Source organism: Periplaneta americana, chromosome 4 (genome assembly GCF_040183065.1).
Source record: "Periplaneta americana isolate PAMFEO1 chromosome 4, P.americana_PAMFEO1_priV1, whole genome shotgun sequence".
Lineage (NCBI taxonomy): Eukaryota > Metazoa > Arthropoda > Insecta > Blattodea > Blattidae > Periplaneta > Periplaneta americana.
In genome coordinates, this window is record NC_091120.1 from 41,040,708 (window position 1) to 41,056,098 (window position 15,391).

The 15,391-nt window shown below is 37.1% G+C and overlaps 1 protein-coding gene across 1 annotated transcript in view; it reads right to left on the reverse strand.

The window, feature by feature from the left end:
- boss (bride of sevenless) overlaps window positions 1-6,714 on the reverse strand; it is a 127,868-nt gene extending 121,154 nt beyond the window's left edge. Inside the window, exon 1 of the mRNA XM_069823233.1 lies at window positions 6,626-6,714. The gene's annotated coding sequence lies outside the window, so the exon portion shown is untranslated. The remainder of the gene's footprint in view (window positions 1-6,625) is intronic.
- Between the last annotated feature and the right edge of the window lie 8,677 nt (window positions 6,715-15,391).

Sequence of the window (15,391 nt, forward strand, 5' to 3'; positions counted from 1 at the left end):
GTGTCCGATACTGTGGCTAGATTTAATTTGTTTAATGCTTGTTGGTGTCCCATTATTATAGTTTTCTCTGTGTCTCGATTTAATCTGAGTACAAATGTTTGCGCCCATTGAGCTAAAGATACTAGATTTTCATTAATTCTGGTTACAGGGTCATTGATTGTACAAGTTTCCTCATCTCTTAATCTGTTTCCTTCTTTATACCACATGCGACACATTCTGTATTCAGTATCTTCATGAACCTTCCTTACAGCATTAAAGTTCGTCTGAATTTCGAGAATAATCTATAGACTATGTAGCAAGTTACGAAGTAACGCTGACTTCTGAGCAAAGTTATTTTTAATTTTTATAGAGCCAGCTTATTTTCGTGCCTATAAGTTACTCGTATTTCATAATAATAGAGCTTTCCGATAAAACAGGTATCGGGATGTGATATGTTTGAAACCACATCCTGCCTGGACTCTGGTAATTAATTTCAAAGGAGCCTTTAACGGCTTTTAGTGGTAACAATATTCCGCGTATTAGGTTTACATCTTACAGTGTCATAAGATTAGGGTTGCCAACTTTTTTTGAGCAAAATACGGGAGATTAAGGAATCGAAAAAAATTCATATATAAAATAGGCAAATTATTCGGTTCATTTACTAAAAAACATCTTTATTCTACACTTCGGCAGCTAGGCTTAAATTAAGACTATTTTGAGACTTGTCTCGCGTTGAAATCGACTGCAGTTTTCAACTCTGATTTGATTAAATGTGTCGTGCTCATGTTTCAAACATCGTCCAATTATTATTTATGAGATAAAATATCCTCTTTGTTTGAGCATTACTACTTGGTATGCTTAGAACAAAATCCGCCAGTTTTTCCAAATTTGTAACATTTATACTGTTTGATTTTGAAACCCATTCTTGGCAAGAATTGCGTTCTACAAATACTGCATATTTTAATGCATCTCTTGAACAATAAAACCCATCATAATTAAATCACGGCAAAATCAAATGTTTAAAATAAAAATTTTTACATTATAGAAAAATAAGGGAGAAAGTGCTCGAAGAGAAGAATAATACGGGAGCCGGGAGACTGTTAAACATTAGGGACAAATACGGGAGATCCCGGAAATATGGGAGATTTGGCAACCCTATCAAGTAAATTTTATTAATTGTAGTGCCTGTTAAATTTATCGCACTAACTGAACTAACAAGGTAAAAAATCCTATTGTTTGCCGAACACAGAGATGTTTTTTTTTTTTTCCTACATCCAACATTATAAATTTAAAAGACTTTCAAGTCGAAGTGACTTTTGAATGTCCCTAATTCCCAGCACGGTAAAAGAACTGATTATTGTTACGAAAGGCATGAAACGTATAATTTTTCTTTTAAATTAAAATAAGAAATCACAATCATGCCTTTGACAGAGAAAATCAAAAGACAGCATCAGACTGAATACAGTTGAAATGTGAGAGCAAGCCACACTCTCTTTAATATCTTCTGTGGTACATTGCTAGGGACTCCCAAATGTCGAGGCCAGGAGAGATTAGAACACTTCCGCATATGGCAGTGGGAAACAATCTCGCATGCTGGTGGTGGGATAAGGGCTGATAACAATTCTATTCAACTCATTTTGTTCCAATTCTATGTAAAATACATAAATTTTCAGACTAACGATCTGTATTATTTAAAATAACGCTCGTCTTCCTCTGCGAGTGAAGTGGTAGCCATATCATGGCAAATCCAGAGGGAGATGTCGAAGCTGCGCACATTATTCAACTACAGCTACAAAAATATAGTTCTTTTTCTGTAATTCAAAACTAATACGATACAATTTTCCTCGGGTAATAGGCTACTGTACATAAGGGCATTTGAATAAAATCAAGCGTACACCAGCATACAAGATGGGTGGCTACTCGCTCTAAGGCTGCTATTACATTGTCAAAGTTCTTTGACAGAATATTACAAAATATTGTCAAAAATCTTTGATAAAAGATAGGATTTGGGGTGTATTACACTACACTACATTATAAAAGATGTTATCAAAGATACCATGTATGGTGGGTCCCTATCACCACGGCATGGCGCGTCCTCAGGTTGCGGATAGAGGAGACGGCCTCCAGATATGGAGGGTAGCTGCGAATATATTGAATAAGCAGTCGTGGACAGCCGATAAGGGGTGGTCCTCCAGCTTGGGGGTTGGGCGAAGGGCTAACAACCCATCATCGTAAAAAACAGCTTGTTATGAATCCCTACATTAAAAATATTTGGGGCTAAGCGGGATGAAGTTACAGGAGAATGGAGAAAGTTACACAACGCAGAACTGCACGCATTGTATTCTTCACCTGGCATAATTAGGAACATTAAATCCAGACGTTTGAGATGGGCAGGGCATGTAGCACGTATGGGCGAATCCAGAAATGCATATAGAGTATTAGTTGGGAGACCGGAGGGAAAAAGACCTTTGGGGAGGCCGAGACGTAGATGGGAGGATAATATTAAAATGGATTTGAGGGAGGTGGGATATGATGATAGAGACTGGATTAATCTTGCACAGGATAGGGACCGATGGCGGGCTTATGTGAGGGCGGCAATGAACCTTCGGGTTCCTTAAAATCCATTTGTAAGTAAGTAAGTAAGTAAGTTATCAAAGATAACCTAAAATTAGGAACAAAAGCTCTCCTAACACTTGTTCCACAACAGTTAATACCTGTTCCGAGGATTTGTTTATACTAATATTTACGCGTTAAGTTTATGATTTGTTGATACTAATATTTACTGCGTTAAGTTTATGATTTGTTGATACTAATAATATTTACTGCGTTAAGTTTATAACATCATGAATGAAGAATAGTATTATGATTGTTCAGCTACAATTAGTTCAAATTGCAGTATGCATGTTACAGAAAAAGAAACGCCTATGGGTTAAACCATGGCTTGCAAAACGTGATAAGAGAAATATCCATCAGAACTCATTGAAAGAGCTACAATGCTAGGACTTGAAAGCTATACAAATCATTATAAAATATTATTATTATTATTATTGTTATTATTATATACAAATTATTTATTTACAACATTTCATTTCCTTAATACTACGATATCAGAATTTTTATGGTAACAACAGTCCAGTTATATTTGCGTTCCGTCATATTTATTTCAAGTTATAGAAATCTTTTATCAAAGACAATAAGATGCACTTACATTTCATAAAAGATCTTTTATCAAAGAAACTTTTACAAATGAAAACCCATTACACTGTCATATATTTTATAAAAGATCTTTGTCAAAGAATTTTGACAGTGTAATAGGAGCCTAAGGCGCGCTCCACTTAGGCGGCGCTGTCCGAAGATTCGTGGGGTTGGAATCCTGCCTCGGATATGGATGGACGTCCATCGTTAATGTTCTGTCCTGAGCGTGTCTCTGTGGAGTCCCCTACGCTATGCAGACCCCAGTCTAGGGGAGATGCACATATGAGTCGGTGTGTTGTGGTACAGAGAATCATCCCCTCTTCTACAGATATTGTTGTGTAAGTCCTACAACAGGAGAGGTTAAAGGAAAACGAAGGAGGAGAAAAAAAAAACAAATTTGAGTAGGCCTATAGGCGTTTCACGCATAGACTGGCTTAAATGACCTGTCAAATTTTCAATATTGGGCAGTTCGTAGTACAATAGTAGTACCAATATTAAAAACGTAAAAGAGCACCAATAAACCTTGTATTCACACAAAGAACAAACGAGATTAGAATACATAAAATACAATTATTTACAGTATTGCAAGGGCAAAGTGGAAGACTGTCGAGAGGTCGAAGTGACAACAGCAGCTGCATACAGAGCTGCATATATTTACTCGTAAAATCCTAATTACTGACGATGGCGACTGAATATATTATGATTGGATATTTTAATAGATAATTACAAAGCAGACCAGCCTCATGGGCGAGTGGTCAAAGTTTCTGACTACAGTTCATGAGGTCCCGAGTTCGATTCCCGGTTAGAACACAGGAATTTTTCCTTAGGACCCTTACACACGAGCGACTTTTAGCCGCCAAGGTCGACTGCAAAAAAGCAGTCGGTCTGCCGCCGACATGAGCGGTTCTCCGACGGCAGAAGCAGTCGACATGAGCGACTCTGCAGTCGATACGGGCGTTGTGTGTCGTCGGTTCCGGCGGCAGTGGAACTGCAAAAGGTGTGTCATTATCACTCGCATAATTACGCACGTCGAGGTAGAACTACTTTTATTATTTCTTATTCGCCCTAGAAAAAGGAGTGTTAAACATATAACTATTCGATACATCGGATTCTTATTCAATGAGCGCAGTATGGGCAATTTCAATGCCTTTTCATGAGCTTCGAGACCACGAAGATAGTATTTTTTTCACTACTTAAGAATTTCAGAGTTATCTATCATTCGATCATCTGTTGGAAAAAGTGACGGACAGTGCAGACCAAGAAAAAATTTTCTGAATCTTCTGAAAGTTCTGAGTGAAGGAAGGCTAGGAACATACTGCAGGCCTCCGGAGTTTGATTCCCGCTTAGACTGATTACCTGGTTGGGTTTCTTCCGAGGTTTTCCTCAACCATAAGGCGAATATCAGGTAATCTATGGCGAATCCTCGGTCTCATCTCCCTATCATCAATCTCATCGACCCTAAATGACCTAGTAGCTGATACAGCGTCGTTAAATAACCAACTAAAACACACTGCAGTCTCAGAACAACGAGTAACTTCCCTTTCCTACACAGATAAGCTTGACAGATCAGGGAAAGGGAGATGCTGCTAATTTTGTCAAGGAAATTACAATTACTACATCAAGACGTGCCACAAAATAAAAAGAGTATACATGTCAGCTGCCATAAGCCTATTCCACTAACTCCTGAGAAAGCTTTGCCTCGTGTTACAAAAGAAATATGTTACCTCTAGCTACTGTACAAAGTTTGATCAAAATCTATTAGATAGAAGAAAACTTATTAAATTTATCTAAATTCGCCCCTGTAATGAGGTAGTTTCCTTTACATAAATATAATTATCTAGAGCTTGTATACAAAACATATATCTTACCCTTAACTACTGTACAATTTTGATGAAAATCTGTTCGTGTGAGAAAAGCTACTAATTTTACCTAAATTCACCCCTACAGTTTCTTGTACACAAGTGTAATGAGAGTCTGTATACAAAATAAATATACTATCTATAACTACTGTACAAAGTTTAATGAAAATCTGTTAGACAGGAGAAAAGTTATTTATTTTCTCTAAATACACCCCTTATAAGGGGTAGTTTCCCTCAAACATAACCACAGTTTCTATACAAAACAAATATCCTACCTGTAACTACTGTACAGTTTCATGAAAATCTGTTAAATAGGAGAAAAGTTAATAATAGTTATTAATTTTTCCCTAAATTCAGCCGCTATAAGGGATAGTTTCTTTTATACAAACATAATCGGTGTTTGTATACAAAATAAATATACAACCTATAACTACTGTACAACGTTTCATGAAAATTATTTTAGATAGGAGAAAAGTTATTAATTTCTCTCTACACCTGTAAGGGATAGTTCTCCTTGTAGCAATGTATTAGTTTGTATACAAAACAAATATACTACCCGAAACTATTGCGCAAAGTTTTATGAAAATCTGTTAAATAGGAGGAAAGTTATTAATTTTTCTCTATATACACCCTCTGTAAGATGTAGTTCCACTTGTATCAACATAATCAGTTTGTATGCAAGACAAATGTACTACCCGAAACTATTGCACAAAGTTTTATGAAAATCTGCTACATAGGAGAAAAGTTATTAATTTTCTCTAGATGCACCCAATAAAGGGTAGTTTCCCTTATAAAAACGTTATCAAAGTTTGTATACAAAACAAACATACTACCTGTAACTAATGTGCAAAATTTCATGAACATCTGTTAAATAGGAGAAAAGTTATTAATTTTATCTAAACGCACCCCCTATAGCAGGTAATTTCGTTTATACAAACGTAATCAGAGTTTGTATACAAAAAAAAAGTACTACTTGTAATTACTGTACAAAGTTACATGCTAATCTGTTAAATAGGAGAAAAGATATTAATTATGTCCAGCTAGATTTACGTTTGGACCACTGCGTGTCGCCGACCTTGGAGGCAAAAAGTCGTCCGTGTGTAAGCAGAAAACGCTGCCGCCCGTCGCGGGGACCGACTGCAAGACAGCGGCTGCAGTCGGTCTGCTGTCGGGGTCAGCGCTCGTGTGTAAAGCAACCGGCGTTTTCCATTTAAATACATTACCGACTGCATCCCCGCAACAAGCCGCTAAGGTTAACTGCTTTTTGCAGTCGACCTTGGCGGCTAAAAGTCGCTCGTGTGTAAGGACCCTTAAAGGGGAATGTTCCTGTGTTCGTTCATGGTCTGGAAATTAGGTTAGGCTTAGATTTAAGACCTCTCCTGGCACTTCCTAATCATCCTATCATAATATCATCGGGGGAGCGTAACTCCGCCTTTCAGGCGCCCCAACCTCGGAAGTGGGTTACAAATAAGCCATTGCCAGGAGAGACCAGAAATGTTAAATGACAACCTGGTGGCATTGGTAAAAAAATAAATAAATAATTACAAAACATAACTTAGCTCAGAATAATGGATGATGGTTTAAAAACTTACCATGAATTCAGTAATACTGGGGTTGGTCGTCTTGCTTGAAACGCTTCGCAGCTAGAATGCTGAGAGAGAGTAAAAACGAACACCTGAAGCCAAAGAAGTGGGAACTGTCAATATCCAGACGCTCGCGGACTTTGTAATCCATTCTCCGACTATAAGCCTGCGCATATTTTTATAGCTTTGTGCTGAATGTCAGCTACTAATAAGATTTGTATAGCCCGCGTTACGGAGTTATTTATGTTTCCCAATAAATAAATGACATATGACAACAGTTAATTTAACTCGAGAGAGGATTGATACCCTTGTAAGTAAATACTCCTTATGATCAGTTTCTGCTTAGCGGTGTTTTTCTCTTGTTCTTTACTTTATGGATGAAACTTAAGAGAAGCAGAATATATTCGGACAGATGGTTGGCCTGATGCGGAAGTTGAATTATGTAAATTAACAATTAAGAGTACATAAACAACACAAAAATAATTGCATGCGTGCTATCTTGTTTTACATGACATATTTGCAATTTGTAAAGTGTTTACAGCTATAATAAATACAATAAGTTAACAAGATCGATGTTAAGATGAAACAAATTAAAAACAATGTTAAAAAATTTTGTGGAAAAATTTGCTGTGAAATGCATCCTTTAAAATTATACACATTCAGTAAGTGATGCAGATATATTTCCATTATTTGTTAGTATTTGTTGACAATCGTTTATAAGTTAAAAGCTATTAGACCCTATATAGTTTTGATTCTATTTGAACACTGTTCAACAATAGGTACGCACATATTAATGCTATAATGATTTTAGTGGCTTTCCCAAAAACGCTATGAAGTATTTCATATAAAACAATTTTTTTATCAAAAAATAAGCAAAAACGACCAAAATTCGATAAAAATTGTTTTTTGAAATATCTCAAAGAATAACACCTTGAAATTAATGACATTGCTTAGTTTACTCTGTATGTACGCTGTTTCAGTCTTGCACACAGTGTAGGAATCTGCCCTCACTGGGCTAGAGAGACTTAGGAAACCACGAAAAACCCAAATCAGGATAACCAACATCTGGAAGCGAATCCGGACCTTCCGAATACAAGACGGACATGTTAACCACTACACCACCATGTCCGGTTGGAATTTATTTTAGAAATAAAATGTAGGCCTACAGAAAGAGCGCTGAGCAATCTGATGGCAATACTGTGTTCCGAATTTCAACGATGACGTCACTGATGCTCCACCGGTGTCGCACCGGTTCCATCAGCTTGCAGAGGTGGTGGCAGTCTCCATCAGCTGCCATCAGTGAATCTGATTGGTTCTTGTATAGGGCGGGAATTAGCATACGAATGACATCGTGCACTGTTGTGTCATGGCGGTGTGTTCTGCTTTGGTTCTGCTGTATTGTTTGTAATGAGCGCAACGTAAAAAAAAAATATGTTAATGACTTATGAGCGAACATGTCAACGGACCGGTTATTACTACCAATTCAAGAAATAAATTGTTTATGCTCTCTTTTCTTTGAACGAGATGACAGTACGGAAATTTCGCAAAATCTTGCTAGCGTAGCACAGACAACAACTTGTACATCCGCCATGATAGTCATAGAACCTTCCAGCAGATTTGTTCCTATTTCGCTGCAGCGTGACGTCATTGTTGTCCACCGGTCCGGTGAGATTCGGAATGCGCTGAATGTTCCACACTTAATTTATCTTTTGGAATATTATAATAATTTTCTGTCTCGTAATTCTGTGGTTCCAAGGCAAAAGATGAAGTCAATTTTTTGCGAAATGCTGTGTATGCTGATGGTAGGCTTATCTTTACTTTGGAAAAGGATTACATAGCCTACTTATTCTATTATTTTCCTCTCTAAGCCGTTGTTATGAGACATGAGTTCTATGATTTTATACAGTCGTGCAAACTTTAAATGTTCGCTCCTGAAATCTGCAAGAACTAACATATCACATATGCCTTGGAGCCACGAACTTGTACTTGGAGACAGCTGCATAATCAACAATAAATACTTATGTCGGTGCACAAAAATTGTCCTTCTGTTTGACAAATGTGATGGAGTTGTAGAAAATGTACATTTTGAGCAACTTTAGAGAGAACATCCTGTGGCGTGTAACGATGTGATGACGTTCCGCTTCCCGTGGGACGTTGCGACAAGGAGAGAGATGCGAGCCCCTGATTGATTACAACCCGCCACGGAGCAGCTACCTCCGACCTGTGGATTCTATTTCTGATTGTTCCTAAGATAGTGCTCGATCTCTCGTTGTATCTTGGAGACAATTGGATTCAGTCATACAATATAATGGAAAATGACACAAAAAACGAATATGAGGAACGTTTCAACAGAAATATCTTTAAATTCTCGGTACCGAAAATTGAATTTGGAAAAGTCCATCCCTATTACACAGAATTATTAAGACCTACGGAACCTACTCCAACCGGGTGTTTTAAGGCCTCGGAGAAAATTACGCCGTCGGTCGGCCGATTGGGCGTTGGATCTATGATGTGATATTTCATACAGCGAAGCTGTTTTATTATTTTCTGTATAATGATTTGGGACTCGGATAATTCTCAAGTAAACTGTCCTTAATTTCTTTAGTAAATATGTTAGAAATTCTAAAAAGTTTTTATGAAATAAAGTAGAGTTGGGTAGTATCGGGAATCGGGTAATATCGGACAGTGAGTTTCTTTCATCTACCACCAGATGATAGTACCTGAATGACATGGTTACGTTTCTGTGATGTCGCATAGAGAAACGTAACCAAGTCATTCAGGTACTACCATCTGGTAGTAGATGAAAGAATCGCACTGTCCGATATTACCCGATGTCCGATACTACCCGACTCTCCCCTAATTATTTACTCAAGTTAACTTTTTACACACAGAATACTTGATAAATTTTACAGAAGAAAGAGTTCGTCCAAATTGCTGGATTCGGGAAGAGTACCTAAAACGCTCATTGCATTTCCGCGTTGAATAGCAATACTTAACCGTTGACGCAAATAAGTAGTGCAACGGCGATCACCAGTAATGGCGATCAAAATTTGGCCGATTTGAGATACCAAAACTTTAGCGTTATGACTCCAAGGACCGAAGGTCTCCACAGCAAAGGGAATAAAGATATAATTGTTTAATTATTAACTTAACTACAAAAAATAATTTTCATTATTGCATGCCGAAAATAGGACAGAAAAGTACAAGAAAAATATACCTGAAATTAAAGTAAAATAAGCATGGGTCAGTTCTCATAATTATAGGCTATGCTCACAACAGCTCCAAATTCGTGATGCTGAGATCCGTCCTACGGTCTGTGGGAAAAAAAAAAAATTCGTTCACAATTCATGTTAGACATTGGAACCCACAACGCTCTCAGAATGTTGGGTGGTCTTCACACGCATTGGCACAAGGGTATTCTATACTAAAGTTTCGGCATTCTCGTGAACTGTGTATGGTGACAAAATTTCTGTTAAACGTTAAAAAAAAGTACACATATTTTTGAAGAACTCATGATAACATGTTGCCTGCCGGTAACGAAAAGTAACGAGAAAGTACCTAACCGATTTAAGCAATATTGATAATGAAAGTAACGAAATATTATGAATGTAAAAGACTGGAATGATAGTGACCTAGATCATATATGTAACAGATAACTCCTCGCTACTTTAAAATCGGCAGCACTTTGAAGAGAACAACCGCCAGGATCGTCACCCGTCCGCCGTAAACAAACTCGAGATGGCAGTAACTTACAGTCGCTAATGCAATTCAAATGGGAATTATGACGTGACTCCTTATGTAACAACTAGATGGCAGCGTAGTAAACCTGACAAAAATTGTTAACCTCAAAGCTTATAAGCTCGACATATCTGTTACATATATGATCTAGGATAGTGAGCAACGAAATTACGCCTGTTGTTTTGCTTCTCTTACTTAATCTTGATGCCGCTGCGGTTGTTGGTAGTCAGCGACTACATATCCGAGTCTAATACAGCCTAGAACAGTTGTAGGAATTTCGTGACTCGCGAGTCAACACCTTAATACACAAGCAAGTCGGAGGAGTAAGGCTTGATCTCTCTCTCCTTAGCCATTATTTGTTAATTCAGTGTTAAGCAGTTTGGGTATCCTCCCTCTCCTACATTCTCCTTTGCTGTGTATTGCGGGCTGCATTTTATATGACGTAATCTTTGCCGACCATCGGTCTAGAACGCTGGAAGAGAAGTTGGTTGCGCGTCCATTGAACTGACGAGCTTAAGAAATAAATCTTCCACCGCTGTGGAGTAACGGTTAGCATTCCTGGCCGTGAAATGGGCGGACCCGGGTTGAGATCCTGGTTAGGACAAGTTACCTGGTTCAGGTTTTTTCCTGGGTTTTCCCTGAACCCATTAAGAGTAAATGCTGGATAACTTTTGGCTCTGGACCCTGGACTCATTTCGCTGGTATTATCACCTTAATCTCACTCAGACGCTAGCTAACCATAGCAGTTGATAAAGCGTCGTAAAATAACCAATTAAAAAAAGAAAAAGAAACAAATCTGTTGACAGGTCGTGCTAATGAATAATTATTAAGTTGTGAAAACTAAAAAGTAACTAATTTTTGTTTAGCATTTTTGGTAGACACTATGTAGCCTAATAATTAAAAATTTAATTTGAGTATAATTATTTAAATATAATAAAGAAGCTACGAAATTCAAATTACAAACATTTTATGTAAATTCGTGACTAGAAGTAATAAATCGTGAATGAAGGCAGATTAAAAAAATTAGCGAATGATTCTTGACAAAAAATGTTGGAAAACGTAGTCCAAAAGGTTAAAAACAAGTTAAAACCTGTTGTTCACTGTTTTTACAGTATTTTTTTTTCTCGATTTATTACCAGCAGCCGAACGAAGCAAGCTGCTTTACCATGATAGCTTTACCAACTTACGTTGTAGTGGAAATTGGGAATGATATATGACAGAGAGTCGCCATTTTGAATATAAAAGCTGTATCTTCAAAAAAAAACTTTCGAAAAGATCATGAAGTCCATGATGCCGTTCAACAAATGACGCTAGTAATTCCAGTCTTTTTCCGGAGATTACAAGGGCAAGATCAAGATATTAAGCTTTTGTTTATAATCTTTAGGGAGTACGACCTTTCTAGATCTGTGATAGAACACGACCTTCTGTGCTTAGATTTGACGTCATGTTGTTGCAGATGATATGAAGTTGATTGTTCAGGCTCATTAAATGTGCAAAGAGATTTTGTTGCAGACCTACAGTATTACCCACTTGGAATATGCACAAAACGTTATTCTGAATATAATAACAGGAATTGTCAAAATAACACCAAAGGTTTACAAATGCACATACACAAAAAAAGCCAATAATGGAAGAAATTAGGGAACAAACTGAAAAAAATTAAAATCTTTACTAGATGCAACGTGGGCAAAACAGAATCGAGAAGAAAAGAAATTTTAGACACAGGTCTTATAAAAATAAATAGTCTATAGAATGTCCCGAAAATATGAAAATATCGACAGAAGTGAAACCTACTGTAAATTCAATAAATCCATGCTAGTACTACAGAGTGATTTATATAGAACTGACACATTTCTTTCTTTAATTATTCCGTTGGAAATTCATTCAATGACCCAATTTTAGCACCAAATTAAGCAGAATGTTCTGGAGTTTCGATTCCTTGTCACTAGATGCGCAGATGTTTATGTTTTATTCCTATTGTTGGCAGCACTAGATGCGCAGATGTTTATGTTTTATTCCTATTGTTGGCAGCTGTTTTCGACATTTTGTGTCAATTTGAAAATGCAGTACACATTAAATCAACGACTCTTCCTTCTGAATCAATACTGGATTACGAATTCAATTACAGCTACTCAAAGGGCATACCAGAGAGAATTTGGTGTTCGCAATCCTCCCAAAAGAAACACAATACTGGGACTGGTAAACAAATTGGAAACAGCTGGTGAGTGAAAAGGGCCAATTTTTTTAACCAGACTGTGTGAACACTGCAGAGTACCGACTGATTTTCATAGAGTTTGTTGAGCAACTGGACGATGTAGAGCTGAGTCAAGGATATTTTCAGCAAGATGGCGCTACATGCCATGCATCAAATGAATCCATGGAACTAATTGCAAGTTTTTGACGACCGAATAATTTCCAGGAACCTGTGGCCACCGAGATCTCCGGATTTGACAACGCCGGACTTCTTTCTATGGGGTTACTTAAAAGACAGGGTTTACGCCACACGTCCCCAGACATTGGACAATCTGAAGCACAACATCACACAGGAGATTCAAGCTATTGACAACAGAGTCCTCCAACGAGTGGCCAGTAACATGGAACGACGTGTTGAGTTGTGCCTTATGCAGGATGGAGGACATTTTCAACATTTGCTATAGAGGTAAATAATCTTCCAAAATTTCTCTACATTTTAGGTATAATAAGTTGTCGCTAGCACAATTCGTTTTGAAACAATTAATGGAAGAAATGTGTGTCATATATAAATCACTCTGTATATAACAAATATTTTGTCTTGTTACCGCCACAATGGTTCTGTGGTGAGAGTATAACCTTCCCATTCAAATGGTCTGAGGCTCCATTCTCTGCGTCAACAATTGAATATATATTTATATTCCGTCCATGGAACTGCGTATTTGTTCTTTATCTTGTGCTGTGCTGTGTTGTTTCAGCGGTGCCCTTGCGCTCTGCAGACCACACGATCAGAAAGGTCTGCAATGTGTGTCTGTCTACTATTGGTCCAAAAATATTCTCTCCCCTATATCGCATTAGAATGTAACTCGATTTCAATGAGAGAAGTAAATCATGATAAAGATTAAAAAAATTAACAACATGAAGTATATAACACGAATAATATCGAAGTAATTAAAATAGCTGTCATTAAAACCTGATAAAAATAGCTTCTGAATGACCGTATGCGGACGGCTGTGTTATTAGAGACGGATCATATAAAACAGAACAGCAGTATATTAAACACTCTTCTCAGGTTACCTAGCAGAATGACACAATAAAGTCAACTTTGTTGGAGAAACAGAAGCCGTATTTCCTGCTTTAGGTCAGCTCATACTCAGATCATACAAGTTCAGCATTGGAGTCATTATAATGGTTTCGAAAACATAAATACAATCAATAGTCTCGGCCGAACTAGAAACAAAATAATTTACGTAACAAAACTGATCTAATAATAGAGGATGTACGAAAAAAGAATATGCATTTAGGGGATATTCATCCACCTCTGTGGAGTAACGATTAGCACGTATGACCGTGAAACGAGCGGGTCCGGGTTAAAATTCTGGTTGGGAAAAATTACCTGGTTGAGGTTTTTTCCGACATTTTCCCTCAATCAATTGAAGCAGAATTGCTGGGTAATTTTTGGCCTTGAACCTCGGGCTCATTTCGTCATCATAATTACACTTCTCCTCTCATATCAGTTTCTTTCCTATATTTCGGGCTTGCGCCCGATGTAGAGTCGATTGCGAAACTCCACTAACTTGGACCCAATTTTATGTAGTCAGTAGTTGCTGGTGGTAGTGTTGTTGTTCTCATGGTAGCATAGCATTTTTAGAAAATGCTACAAATATGTGTCTAGTTAATAAAGAAAAAGTTTTTTCTATGGTGGAATTTTATATGAATCGACAGAAAAAAATAAGAATAATATTTAATATTTCACCACAGAAAATATTTTGTTCATTGCAGAGATGTACGTTTTTTGGAATCTGAAGTGTATTTTCTGAAAATGGATATGTCAGGTTTTGAATGTTTGCTCCTCATTTGGGTTATAAATTGGTTATCTTCTTCAATTTTTTAACTTAATCACTTAATTTTGTTTACATGTATATATTTGAATTGATGAAAAATCAGGGGCTTATATAGATGAAATCGCAAGTCTTACTAAATAGGCTGTGTACATTGGCACGGGATATGTTCAATACCGCTGAAAATCGTCGCAATCAACATTATGAGGGGTTCGGGCGTATGGTAACTGACATTTTGATTAAAAATGAGATGTGTAGCATGTAATATGGTATCTTATATTCTGCGTCTAATGCAGTAGTTAGTTTTCCAACAACTCAACAGATGGCAGAAGTGTACAGATTTTCCTATCCTGGTAACTATACAAACTGTTGCACGACGTATAATTGTTTACCTACTTAATAACTTCAAAACACTCGCCACATACCATGTTTTACTCTCGAACTCCTCATTTAGGAATCTCAACAGTTTCAGCGTTCGCTGGTATTCTAATGGTTCTCTGATTACATGACGATTTTTTTTTATTTTGCGCTGAAGCTATTTCTTTAAAATTCTTCACCCATATGTTGACTGCAAATGCTGAAGGCACTGCATTGTATCGTCGAAGATTGTAGTCACATCGAAATGCTTTTTTTGCAGCGTAAAATAATTTTACAGTTATGACACACTTAAATAGAGACCACATCTTCATATTTATAATAATGGCAAGAAGTGGGTGAACACTTGACATCGATGCAATGTTGCTATCATTTACAGTGTTATTTTTAAGGAATGAAAGAATTTCGTTTCATGAGACACTATAGAGTTTTACGAAAAAATAAAATTACACTCAAGAAATCAGTGTCATAAAAATTAACACTGTTTTACGGGTTTCATTCTTTATCAAGTTACCCAGTTATTTATTGACGATGACCTGTGCAATATTACACCTATGTGTATGTATCTACAGTATATAAGGATAGGGATTTAGGAATGGAATAGCGTTCAACATATAAAAAATTTAACACA